Below are 12360 nucleotides of genomic sequence, written 5' to 3' on the forward strand. Positions count from 1 at the left end.
TCCTAGCTAAAATTTACCCCTGCCAGAATTCACCAGTGTTAGCAATAAAGGAACATAGTAATTGTTTCATTGCATTATAATGTGTTATTTATTTATTTATTTTTTATCATGATTTTTATTTTTTCCACTATAGCTTTTTTTTAAAAAAGTTTCCCCAGTTAGAGTGTTCGTACATGTTCTTCATGTTGCAATATTATTGAAGATTTTTCATAGGATGTAACATTACCTTTACATAGCGTGTGTCACCATAACAACCTGTAACGCCAGGGTTTGGTTTTGTTTTATAATCTATTCCAGCTTAAAGTTCACACTGGGATAGCCATGGTAACCCCCAGCTCTGATGATTCCTCCCTTTGGGCCCAGAAGTGGGATGCAGACTTTGGGTCTTGGGGCTCTCCAAAGGGTGGAGTGCTTTAAGGGAGCATAGGCTAAAACTATTTTACCTACTCTAAGTGAAAGCAAAAATCACATCTCTCCAGTAGGTTTTAATTTTTATTTTATTATTTAATACTCCCACTTAATTCCACAAAGGAAGGTGAAGTAATTTGATTGTCTAAGAAAGTAGATTTAGGCCCAGACTCGGCCTTATAAGCAAAGTACTGGGTTTCCAGCATGGTTCCTTATGGAGCGAGATATGAGCCTAACAAATCCACTTGACCTAGATATTATGTATCATTTTGGAAAATGATTTGTTTTCTACATTGTCCAATCCCATGATGAAAATCAGCAGGGGCAAAGCCACCCAGGAGTTGTGATAGCAAAGGTCTTTTACATCCTACAGGGAAACATCTCATTTCGGCTAACATACCAGAATTATACATGCTTTTTTTTTTTTTTATTAAAATGGTTTAGCACATTTAATCAATAACCTTTCTGAAACATATAAGATGTTTCAGAAATAATGGCTGTCAAACTTTTCTCCTATCAGTAAGCATAATAGATGGAATGCAAACACTGTCCTGAAGCATATCAGAGTTACACACAGTAACCCTACCTATAACGCTGCTACTTTGTATTCCATACAAGAAAGCATATCAATGTTGAAATGAGTAAAAGCAACGTTAATTATCGAGTCCAAGCTGCCTTTCATTGTACTAGTCATTACAATGAAATTGTACATTGAATTATACTAATTACATTCATATTTAATTTGGGGGTAGACCCGGTAGAAATGCAGTTAGGACAATCTACTGAGATGGGTTCAATACCAAGGTAATACTGAATCTACTGAATTTAGAATTACTCTAATAATAACAGAAACTTAAACAAGCTTATTACCAGATACTTTTGCCCTAGCCATGATGGAGCAACTGGCACCACACAGCCCTCTCGCTATAAACAACCACAAAACTAGGTAAAGTACATAAAATAGACGCTGGACAACAGTCAGAGAGGGCTTTAACTCCTGAAAGAAGGGAAACAAACAAGGGGTTTTACATATACATACAAAAACTTCATTGACGAATTATCTCAAACATTTAAAGAGGAAATAATACTAATCCTACACAACGCTTTTTAGAAAATAGAACGGAAATGGAGGAAACATTTACAAACTTGTTTTATGCGACCAGAGTTACTCATATCAAAACCAAAAGACACTAAAACAACCCCCCCCCCCAAACTGCTGACCAATATTATCAAGAACACAGATATAGGAGTTCACTTTGTGGTGCAATGGGATTGGAGACGTCTTGGGAGTGTTGGGACATAGGTTTGATCCCCGGCCCAGAAAAGTGGGTTAAGGATCTAATGGTGCCACAGCTATGGCTTAGGTTGCAACTGAGACTCGGATCTGATCCCTGGCCCAAGAACTTCATATGCCACGGGGTGGCCAAAGAAGAAAAGGAAAAAAAAAAGAACATCGATATAAAAGTCCTTAACAAAATTTTAGCAAATTGAGCCCAGGAACAGAGAAAAATAATAATTATCATGATCAAATGATGTTTATTCCAGGAACCCAATGTTAGTTTAACATTTGAATACAAATTGTTACAATTTACAGAATAAAAAAGAAAAATCATGTGATCACCTCTATAGATGTAGGAAAAGCATTTGACAAAATACAACACAATCGATCATGATAAAATCTCTCATCAAACACAGAATTGGGACTTCCTGTCATGGTGCAGCAGAAATGAATCCGACTAGGAACCATGAGGTTTTGGGTTGGATCCCTGGCCTCACTCAGTGGGTTAAGGATCTGGCATTGCTGTGAGCTGTGACGTAAGTCAAAGACGCAGCTCGGATTGTGCGTTGCTGTGGCTTGGGTGTAGGCTGGCAGCTATAGCTCTGATTTGACCCCTAACCTGGGAACCTTTACATGCCTTGGGTGCGGCCCTAAAAAGACAAAAAAGACAAAAACAAACAAACAAACAAACAAAAAACCCCACAAAATAAAAGAAAATTTGCTCAACCCAATAGAGGACATCTATAACTAGCAATGTATTTAATGGTGAAAGATAAAAACAGTTTTCCCCCAAGATTTTTTTTTTTTGTCTTTTTTGTCTCTTTAGGGCTGCAGCATACAGAGGTTCCCAGGCTAGGGGTCGAATCTGAGCTGTAGCCACCAGCCTACACCACAGCCACAGCAATGCATGATCCGAGCTGCATCTGTGACCTACACCACAGCTCATGGCAATCCCAGATCCTTAACCCACCAAGCAAGGCCAGGGATCGAACCAGCATCCTCATGGATACTAGTTGGATTCGTTAACCACTGAGCCACATTGGGAACTCTTCCCCTAAGATTAAGATCAGGACAAATATGTCCACTTTCATCCCTCCTAGTAGAGGTCTCCAACAGTGTAATAAGACAAGAAAAAGAAACAAAAGGCATAAAACTGCAAAGAAAGGAGTAAAAGTATCTTTGCAGTGACATCATTATATTTATAGAAAATCTTAGACAACCAAAGAAGTTCAATAAGGAGAGAAAATGTTTCCATCGAATGGTGCTAAAACAACTGGCTATCTATGTAGGAAAAAAATCAATTGCAACACATCTCTCTCTCACACACACACATACACACACATACCCTAGAAAAGCCTGCTTGCTGGCTCTAGCCAAAGGATCAAAATGGACAGCCTTGAGTCTCAGGCTCCAATTGTCCAATCCCCCCCCCTTTTTTTTTTGTATGCTATGAGGAGTAAGTCACCTATTGGCTTAAACTTCAATGAGGTTTAACTAAGAGCCCTAATTCAACTTAATTTTTTTTTTCCTGAAAGAAAAATTCTACTTTCTTATCTCAACTTCCTATACTTCCTGGCTTCTCACTACTTAATTCCTCTCTTTTCTTTGTGTTGCCATGCTTGCTTTGCTTCTTTCAGTGCCTGTATCCTATATTGCATTTCCTTAACAATGCTTTTTGTGGAAATCAATTTATTGAGCTATAATTTGCCTCAGTGTGCATTCATTTTAAAGGTATAACCTGACGAGTTCTGATGGATGCATATACCAGTGAAACTATAACTCCAATCAATATATAGAATATTTTCTCCTCAAAGATTTTATTTTCTCTCTTGGCAATCCATCTCTCAGGCCCAAGTTTTTTGGGGTTTTTTTGGGGGTTTTTTGGTCACTATTTTTGCATTTTCACCTTAGTTTGCATTTACACTTTGGGGTCTAGCTTTTTTTCACTCAGCATAATGGTTCTGCATGTATGACACATTTATCTGTAGTCCATTCCTTTTTATTGCTGAGTAGTCTTCCACTGTACAGATATAAGCTGCCTTTTGTTTATCCACCCACCAAGTGAAAGGCATTTGGAGTGTATCCTGTCTGGGCTATTACTGTAAATGAAACTGCAATTGATAGGGATAGAGTTGCTACAGGTGGTTGCAAGTCTCATTAGGGGATTATTGATAAAGAGGGAAACCTAGGAGATGTTGGAAGAACACTGTAAGTTTAAGAAGACCATTAAGAAAAGGCAGGCCTGCTTAACTAGTGGAGGTGCAAGAATTGCCTCAAGTCATTGGGTGGGGGATGGGATGAGGCCTGCATTCGGATTCAGACCAAGGGCAAGAGTTTGAAGATTTCCTGTCAGCTGATTTGAATACACACCTTACCTGATACTAAGGAGGAGCTACTACTCCCAGAAAGGAAGAGGCAGGCCTTTCCAACCCCATGACTTTTGGATGATAAAACTGTGGCCCACAGCATCCTGGGGCAGAGCTTCCTTGCCTGCCCGCTTGCATCTCTTACAAGTATCCTATCCTAATAAATCTGTTCCTTGCCTATCACTTTGTCTCTCGCTGAATTCCTTCTGCACGGAGGCATAAAGAAACTGAGCCTTGGTGAGTTCAGATACAGGGTAACTCGAATTTAAAACCGTGGGTTCAAGTCCCAATCTGTGTTCTGGCTGGGTTCAGGCCGTTAGTGCTGTCAGTTTCACAATGACTATTCATGGAAAAAGAAATGATGACAAAGAAGTGTATTTACGGACAGAAAAAAAAAATGTTCATGACCAATCACAAATGAAAAAAATAGGTTACAGAACAGTTTATATAATACAGATTCAATTTTGTAAAGAAGACATTTGCAAATTAGTAAATACTTAGGGGGAAAAAAAGACCAAAATGTTAATGATGGTTATCTCTGGGTGTTGTGATTACGTGATCTTAGTTAAAAAACAAAGTGGGCAAAAGACTGGAACAGGCACTTCAGAAAGGAGGATATACCAGTAAGCACATAAAAACCCATCCTTAGTTATCAAGAAAATGCAAATGCTAATGAAAGTCAGAGGCTCAGTGGTTAATGAATCTAACTAGCATCCATGAGGATCCAGGTTCTATCCTTGGCCTTGCTCAGTGGGTTAAGGATCCGGTGTTGTTGTGAGCTGTGGTGTAGGTCACAGATGTGGCTCAGATCCTGAGTTGCTGTGGCTGTGGTGTAGGCTGGCAACTGCAGCTCCAATTTGACCCCTAGCCTGAGAACCTCCATATGCCTCAGGTGTGGCCCTAAAAAGCAAAAAAAAAAAAAAAAAAAGGGGGGGGGGAAGAAAAGAAAAGAAAGAAGTCAGAGGAGATTTGGGATAACTGCTAAGGATGCAACAAAGTAGAGCAAGAGAACTTCACGTGTCACGAGGGGAATGTAAAACTGTACAACCACTTCGAAAATCAGTCTGGCAGTTTCTGGTAAAGTTAAACATGCACCTACCCCAGCAAACACACGTCTAGGTATTTGCCCAGGAGAAATGAAAACACTGGACATGGAAAAGACTTGTGCATATATGTTCATAGCAGTTTTATTCCTAAAATAGAATGTTCCAGGAAGAAAATCAGATTTCAAAATATTTTACCTAGTTCTTTTTTCTTTTCCCAGCCTTGGCTTCAACAACTAGAATAGCCACAAACTAGAAGCAACTCAAGTGTCCATCAGCAGGAGAATGAATAAACAAAATGGATCCTTCCATACAAAGGAATACCACTCAGCCATAAAAAAGAACAGAAAATCACACAGAAAATCTGATACCCACAACACATGGATGGGCCTCAATATTGTTATGCTGAATGGAAGAAGCCAGGTACAAAGAGATACACACCAATTCCATTTATACGAACTTCTAACAAAGGCAAAACCCATCTACATCAGAAGAAATCAGGACAGTGGTTGTCTATGGAGGGGTAGGGTGGGCAGGGGTTGACAGAGATAGGGCCTGAGGGATATTTGGGGGTGTGTGGAAGTATTCTGTAGCATGATGGGGTGTGGGTTACACAGATGTACATGACTGCTAAAACTCAGAACTGTGTGCTGAAGATCTGACGTTTCACTGCAAATGAACTATACTTCAATAAAAATTGGAAAATGTAAAAGAAACATAATAAATCTTTTTGTTAATGTAAATTTCAGGCATACAAAACACTAGAAAGTATACTTTTATGAGTACTTCATCATATCTGAGTAATGATTTGCTAACTTCTATACTGGCAATAAATTGCTTTCAGACATGTTTCAACTGATCCCCATATGCTCATGAGCCAAGAATGACTGTGTCTTGACTTTGTAAAAAAGGCTTTCCCCCCCTTGTCAGGTCCGAGGGTTTGTGAAGTGGTAGAATTTTCTAGCCTTCTCAAGGGTTTCAATGACACATATAGAAAAAATATGGTCATTTTCAAATATCAACAAAGCTTCATGTTTAGGGTTTTTTTTTTTTTTTTAAACAAGTCAATATTGCCTTTGGGAGGAAACAACCAAGATTGATTGATTGATTGATTGATTTGAAAATAAGCTCAATATGTTTTCTGTTTAACCAACTGAAGAACTACAGTGGTAATTTATGCCATACTTTCTCTCCAATCATGTTTTGGAAGATCAATTAATGGAAGGAATGAGGTGGATGGGGTTAAGATGCTGTTTTTACCAATTGTTTTTTGGCCATGCCCATGGCATTTGGAGTTTCCCTGGCCAGGGACTGAACCCATGCCACAGCAGTGTCCCAAGCTGCTGTGGTGACAACGCTGGGTCCTTAACCGGCTGAGCCACAAGAGAACTCCCATCAATTATTTGCAATGTGATCTTGAATAAATTTCTTAATCTTTCTGATGCACAGTCTCCCCATCAATAGGCATAAGAATACGTACCTTAAAGTGCCATCATGAACATTAAATACTGAGAAAATGCCTTGACATCTGCCAGGAGCTCAGTAAATATTAGCACCTCCCCTGAACTTCTTAGCAGAGGACAAGAGAGAAGAATAACCTTCCTCCATATTTCAGAGATAGTTAGTTTGAAATCTGGACCTTTGGGGAATTTATAAAGACCAGGTGGAACAGTTTTACAGGTGGGGTGGCTATGGGTGGATCAGGGTAGATAGAGGTGGGAGGGCTGGATGATCCTTACCTTTTATCTCCCTAGAACATCAGAACGTTTTACAGCAGTAATGATGAAAATAGTCTTTGCCATTTCTGTTCGTCTCCATGAAAGAGGACTTGGAAAACCATTTCTTGCTGTTTTTTGTTTTTTTACTGCTCACTGGGAACCGCTGATCTGGGACTAAGCTGCTGTGTGGGAGGCCAGCTTCCCCATGAGCTGGTGGTGGGGACACGTCAGCAGAGGCTGCTGAGTTGACTCCCAGACCCTGAGCGATGCTCCCAGTGTGTGGCAGGGAGGGCAGGCATATAGAGGTTTCTCTGCCCTTCCTTCTGTTTTGTTTAAAGACAGATCCATTTCTGCCTTTGTCACCCTCTGCAGAGCCACCAGATTTCACTCCAAAGCCCAGCTGGATCTCTGTAATAAATCACCTGGGAAAAGAAAAAAGAATAAGGCAACACATTTTGAAATCTTTCTTCCTGGTGCATTTAGGGTTACCTGTTCCAAAGGGGCTGGACTGCACTAAGGTGTGAGCTGGGGGGGTGGGGGTCGTTTGCAGGATAATGAAAAAATTCGGTTGGTTCATTTAAGTCATTTATCGATTTTTTCATATTAAAGGTGAAATATTTCCAAAGGAAAAAATCAAGCCAGTTCAGGGTGTTACAAAATAGCCCGGGACATTTGTATCACATATACAAATAAGCCTGTGGTTGACTAAATTTTTACAACAATTAATGTTGGTATCACTCATAAACAAGGAAACAGCGGCTCAAAGAGGCTGCTGTGTTTGCTTGGTGTCGTATGCATGGTAAGGAATAAAACAAGGCCTTAAACTCTGGCCTCCTGGTTCCAGATCTTTTCCCATTAGATGGTCCATGAATACCAGATGCCAGTTTGAATTCTTTAGAGAGTAGTATTAGCTGAGCGGCCAGTGGAAAACAAGCCCTAATGTGATCCTGGGGATCCAGAGTGGGAGGCGAAAGGTAGGAAGCAGACATGAGACGCACAGAAAAGGCTTCAGAGCGAAGAAGATACAAGTGGAGCTTCTGATGGAATCTCTTGAAATGGAGCCCCCTTAATCTATTTCCTTTCTGAAGATTACATCTCTTTTCTAGACTGGGAACAACCAATGCAGAGCAAAGAACAAAGAAAAACAAACACATCTCATTTCCAGAGTGTGTCAACAGTGTCATCAAAATGAGGAAGAAATTCATAAATGTACACACAATTTTTTTAGATTAAAATCGCTGGGTACCACTAAGTACAAAACTTGTTCAATTTTTTTTTTTGGGGGGGAAGCTCAATGCATTTTTGTTAGCAATGTTGACCACTGAAATGATTTCCTTAGCACACAATTTTCCAGCAAACCTCCCACATGAGTGCAAACTTCCTGTTCCTCTTCTCAGGCCCCTCATTACAGGCAGCAGGAGAAATAATATTCAGCAGAAAATTAACTTGGCAGGGTGTGTGCTTAAAGGCATCAACTTTCAAGGAAAGGAAGTTTTTGCTTGGTCTGGTTTTGTTTCACGAAGTATTGCTTTTTACTTGCGGTGTGTCTTTTTCAGTTACAGATGATTTTCTGAAGATAGAGACTTTTGGTTTAGCACAATTCTCAGTACCTGGAAAACATTCATTGTGTGTTGTTGAACTAAATGTTTAACATGTACTTTCCCTTGACCAAATAAAGAACTCTGATAGGTCATTTTTTGTTTCAGATGACCCTAAGGAACAGGCGATCTTCAGACATTGGAGACATTTCATTCATGAGGGCTGGAGTCTGAAAGCACACTTTTTAAAAGGGGGCATTTTACTCCCCCGCCCTTTTTTTTTTGTATTTTTAGGGCCACACCCACGGCATATGGAGATTCCCAGGCAAGGGGTTGAATTGGAGCTATAGCTGCTGGCCTACACAACAGCCACAGCAATGTGAGGTCTGAGCCACGTCTATGACCTATACCACAGCTAATGGCAATACAGGATCCTTAATCCACTAATCGAGGCCAGGGATTAAACCCAAGTCCTCATGGATACTAGTCGGGTTCTTTAACCATGGAGCCATGATGGGAACTCCTGACCCTTTATTAAACACATAAGGCACCCAGCTAATGTAAACCGCCTCTTATATCTGTAGTTGTCAGGCTTGGCCGTACATTGAAATCACCTGGAGAGGAATGAGCACCAGGATTTTAAAAAATATTTGCTGCCAGGTCTCAGACCCAGAAATTCTTATATAATTGGTCTAATCTGGGGAGTTCCCATCATGGCGCAGCGGAAACAAATCCAGCTAGGAACCATGAAGTTGCGGGTTCGATCTCTGGCTCAGCAGGTTAAGGATCCAGCATTGCCGTGAGCTGTGTTGTAGGTCACAGATTCAGTTCAGATCCTGTGTTTCTGTGGCTGTGCTGTAGGCTGGCAGCTATAGCTCCTATTCAACCCCTAGCCTGGGAACCTCCATATGCCAAGGGTGCAGCCCTAAAAAGGAGAAAAAAAAAATGGTCTAATCTACAGCCTGGGCTTCAGGTTTTTTTGTTTGTTTGTTTGTTTTTTGGGTTTTTTTTTTTGTCTTTCTGCCATTTCTTGGGCCGCTTCTGCGGCATATGGAGGTTCCTAGGCTAGGGGTCGAATTGGAGCTGTAGCCACTGGCCTATACCACAGCCACAGCAATGCCAAATCTGAGCCGCGTCTGCAACCTACACCACAGCTCATGGCAACACCAGATCCTTAACCCACCGAGCAAGGCCAGGGATGGAACCCACAACCTCATGGTTTTTGGTCAGATTCGTTAACCACTTTGCCACGACAGGAACTCCTGGGCTTCAGGTTTTAAAAAGCTTCTCAGAGTTCCCATCATGGCTCAGCAGAAACGAAAGTGACTAGCATCTATGAGAATGCAGGTTCGATCCCTGGCCTTGCTCTGTAGGTTAAGGATCTAGTGATGTTTGGAGCTGTGGTATAGGTCGCAGACATGGCTTGGATCCCATGTGGCTGTGGCTGTGGTGTAGGCTGGCAGCTACAGCTTTAATTTGACCCCTAGTCTGGGAATCTCCACATGCTGTGGGTGCGGCCTTAAAAACACCAAAAACAAAAAAGCAAAAAAAAAGCTTCTCATTGATTCTCATGGGCAGCCAAAGCAGAACATCATTCTCCTATATTAATGAACACATTTATCAGCACCTACTAAGTACCAGGCACTGGGCTGGGCACCTGTTATCCTTCATTTTACTAACATGGAAATTGGGACTCACAAAGGTTAATTTGTTTACCATAACAGAGCAGCTAAGTGTTCAAGTTGGAGAGAGAAAAGATCCTATGACCTTACACTCTTTTTGTCATTTATATCAAGGAGTTAAAAGATGCACTAGTGGGAATTCCCATTGAGGAGCAGCGGAAATGAATCCCACTAGTATCTTTGAGGATGCTGGTTCAATCCCTGGCCTCACTCAGTGGGTCAGGGATCCGGCATTGCTGTGAGCTGTGGTGTGGGTTGCAGATGAGGCTCTGATCCTGGTTTGCTGTGGCTGTGGCATCGGCCAGCGGCTGTAGCTCCGATTTGACTCCTAGCCTGGGAACTTCCATATGCTATGTGTGGCCCTAAAAAGCATACTGATGGCAGAAGCCAATGTATAGCCCTTGAAAATGCAGACATGATTAAGTGAAGACTAACTCATTTCGTTGAAGATTAGGGTTGTCCTCAAGGAAGCTATATGAAGCAAAGTTTTATATGCATAAGGAAGTAAAATCTGGGTGCCACACCTGTTGGATAGATATTTCCCTTCTAATGTTTCAAAAACATTCTATTTTTCAAAACTTAGCCATGCCTCCTATGGAATTGGAGATTGCAGCTCAACAGTAAGAAAGGCTCCCTGCTGAGTGGAGCACTGGAGATATAGTCAGTCACTGAGGAGCAGGACCTGGGTGACCACTACCAGGAAACCTGGGGCTAAGCTGTCCACGGGGTGGACATGAAGGTGTCCTATAGCAGTCAGGTCATTTGTTGCTGAGACTGGATATCAGTTACAGAAATCCAGACTGCCTAGAGACCCAGAGAGCTACTATTCAGTTAGGAAAAAGTAAATAAAAAATAAAAAAAAAGTCAACCAAATCCAACTGTAATTGTGATGGAGAAGGTCAGTGCTTGCTTGAAGGTGGTTATGACCTGAATATGCGAGTTTGTACATGTGCCCATGCTGTGTATTTTTTGGTTCAAAAAACCCCTTACTGGCAGTGCTATGCCTCAGGTATCCCATCAATGCTTCATTTTTCTCTATCTATTTCCTCCCCTTTGAGGTCTTTCCTCCATTCTTACAAACCATTTGCCCGTTGGCTAAGAAACATGTGGAGTGAGCATGACCTGCTTTCGTCTAGAGCAGTAAGAATTGTCTATTTCAGAAAAAAAAGAAAAATCGGAGATGAAGGCAGATGAGAAAGGGAAGTAGATACAAAGAATGAAACAGGCAGGTACTTAAATAGAGATAGAGAAGAACAGACAATATAAGAAAGAATGAGTCAGACAGAGATAGGCAGAATCCCAGCAAGAGAGAAATGGAAGCAGAGACAGAGGCTAGGGAAGAGCAAGAAGAGACAGACAGACAGACAGACAGACAGAGGCATCCAATCAGCAATGGGGAGAGAGAAACAGAGAGGCAGCAGAGAAGAACAGACAGGAAACACAGGTGATCAGAGATGAAGGGAGAAAGAAAGAGATGGACGTGCCAAGGAAGAGCCCAGGGGACAGAGGATGGCAGATGGGGAGATGGCGGTGAGCAGGCAGGAGAGGCCAGCAGGAGCGGTGTGGACAGGGCTGCGTGTGTTCTCATGAGAACAAGAAGCCGGACTGCTTTGCCTTTCTATCAGGGACAGCCTTTCCATCGGGAAGGGGATGTGTTTAGTCATCCTGAATAGAAGCAGGACCCCTCCCTCCCCAAGGCCAAGCCGTGCTCCGTTTACAGGGCAGTCTGGTGAACATGGCTCCCGCTCTGGGCCATGGGAGGACCTCACAGAGTGACAGATGTGGGAACCAAGATCCTTGTGGTGGACATGTGTGGTTTCCAGGCCAGCCCCTCTCCATTCACTCTGTTTCCAGTAACAACCTCCCCTCCCATGTTTTGTGGGGAGCCACCCCTCCCAACCTCCATCCCCTGTGGTTTCTGTGGCATGGGCAGTACCTCTCACCACCCCCGCTCCAGGGACAGGGTAGGACACAGACTTGGCATTTGATCCAGAGCATCAGTTTCCCCTGTGGTCAGAGACCGGCTCAGGGCTAAGCATATAACTCAAGGGATGCAAATCAGAGCCAATCAGTCTCCTTTGGGGGGTTGGTCTGGGCTCTGGGGTTTGCCCTTGATCCAAATTTGAACCCTGACATGTTGGCGGGAGCTGAGGCTGCCATCTCGCCAACTTGCATAGGCTGGAGATGAAGCCAACACACGGTGAGCAGCAGAGAGGGAAATGAAGACCCACTGCATTCTCGTGGCCCCTTCTGAACTCTGATCAAGCTGTTTCTAAAGTCAGAACTATCTCTAGACTTTTTATTTACAAAAGCCAATAGATTACCT

The 12360-nt window shown here is 42.2% G+C and overlaps 1 long non-coding RNA gene across 2 annotated transcripts in view; it reads right to left on the reverse strand.

Annotated features, from left to right (window-relative positions):
* The window catches only part of LOC125136388 (uncharacterized), an 81832-nt gene that overhangs the window by 54513 nt on the left and 14959 nt on the right, over positions 1-12360 (reverse strand). For both annotated transcript variants that reach the window (XR_007137170.1, XR_007137171.1), the window contains exon 2: positions 6836-7236. This is a non-coding gene — a long non-coding RNA (uncharacterized LOC125136388). The remainder of the gene's footprint in view (positions 1-6835; positions 7237-12360) is intronic.

This window comes from Phacochoerus africanus, chromosome 9 (genome assembly GCF_016906955.1).
Source record: "Phacochoerus africanus isolate WHEZ1 chromosome 9, ROS_Pafr_v1, whole genome shotgun sequence".
NCBI classification, from domain to species: Eukaryota; Metazoa; Chordata; class Mammalia; order Artiodactyla; family Suidae; genus Phacochoerus; species Phacochoerus africanus.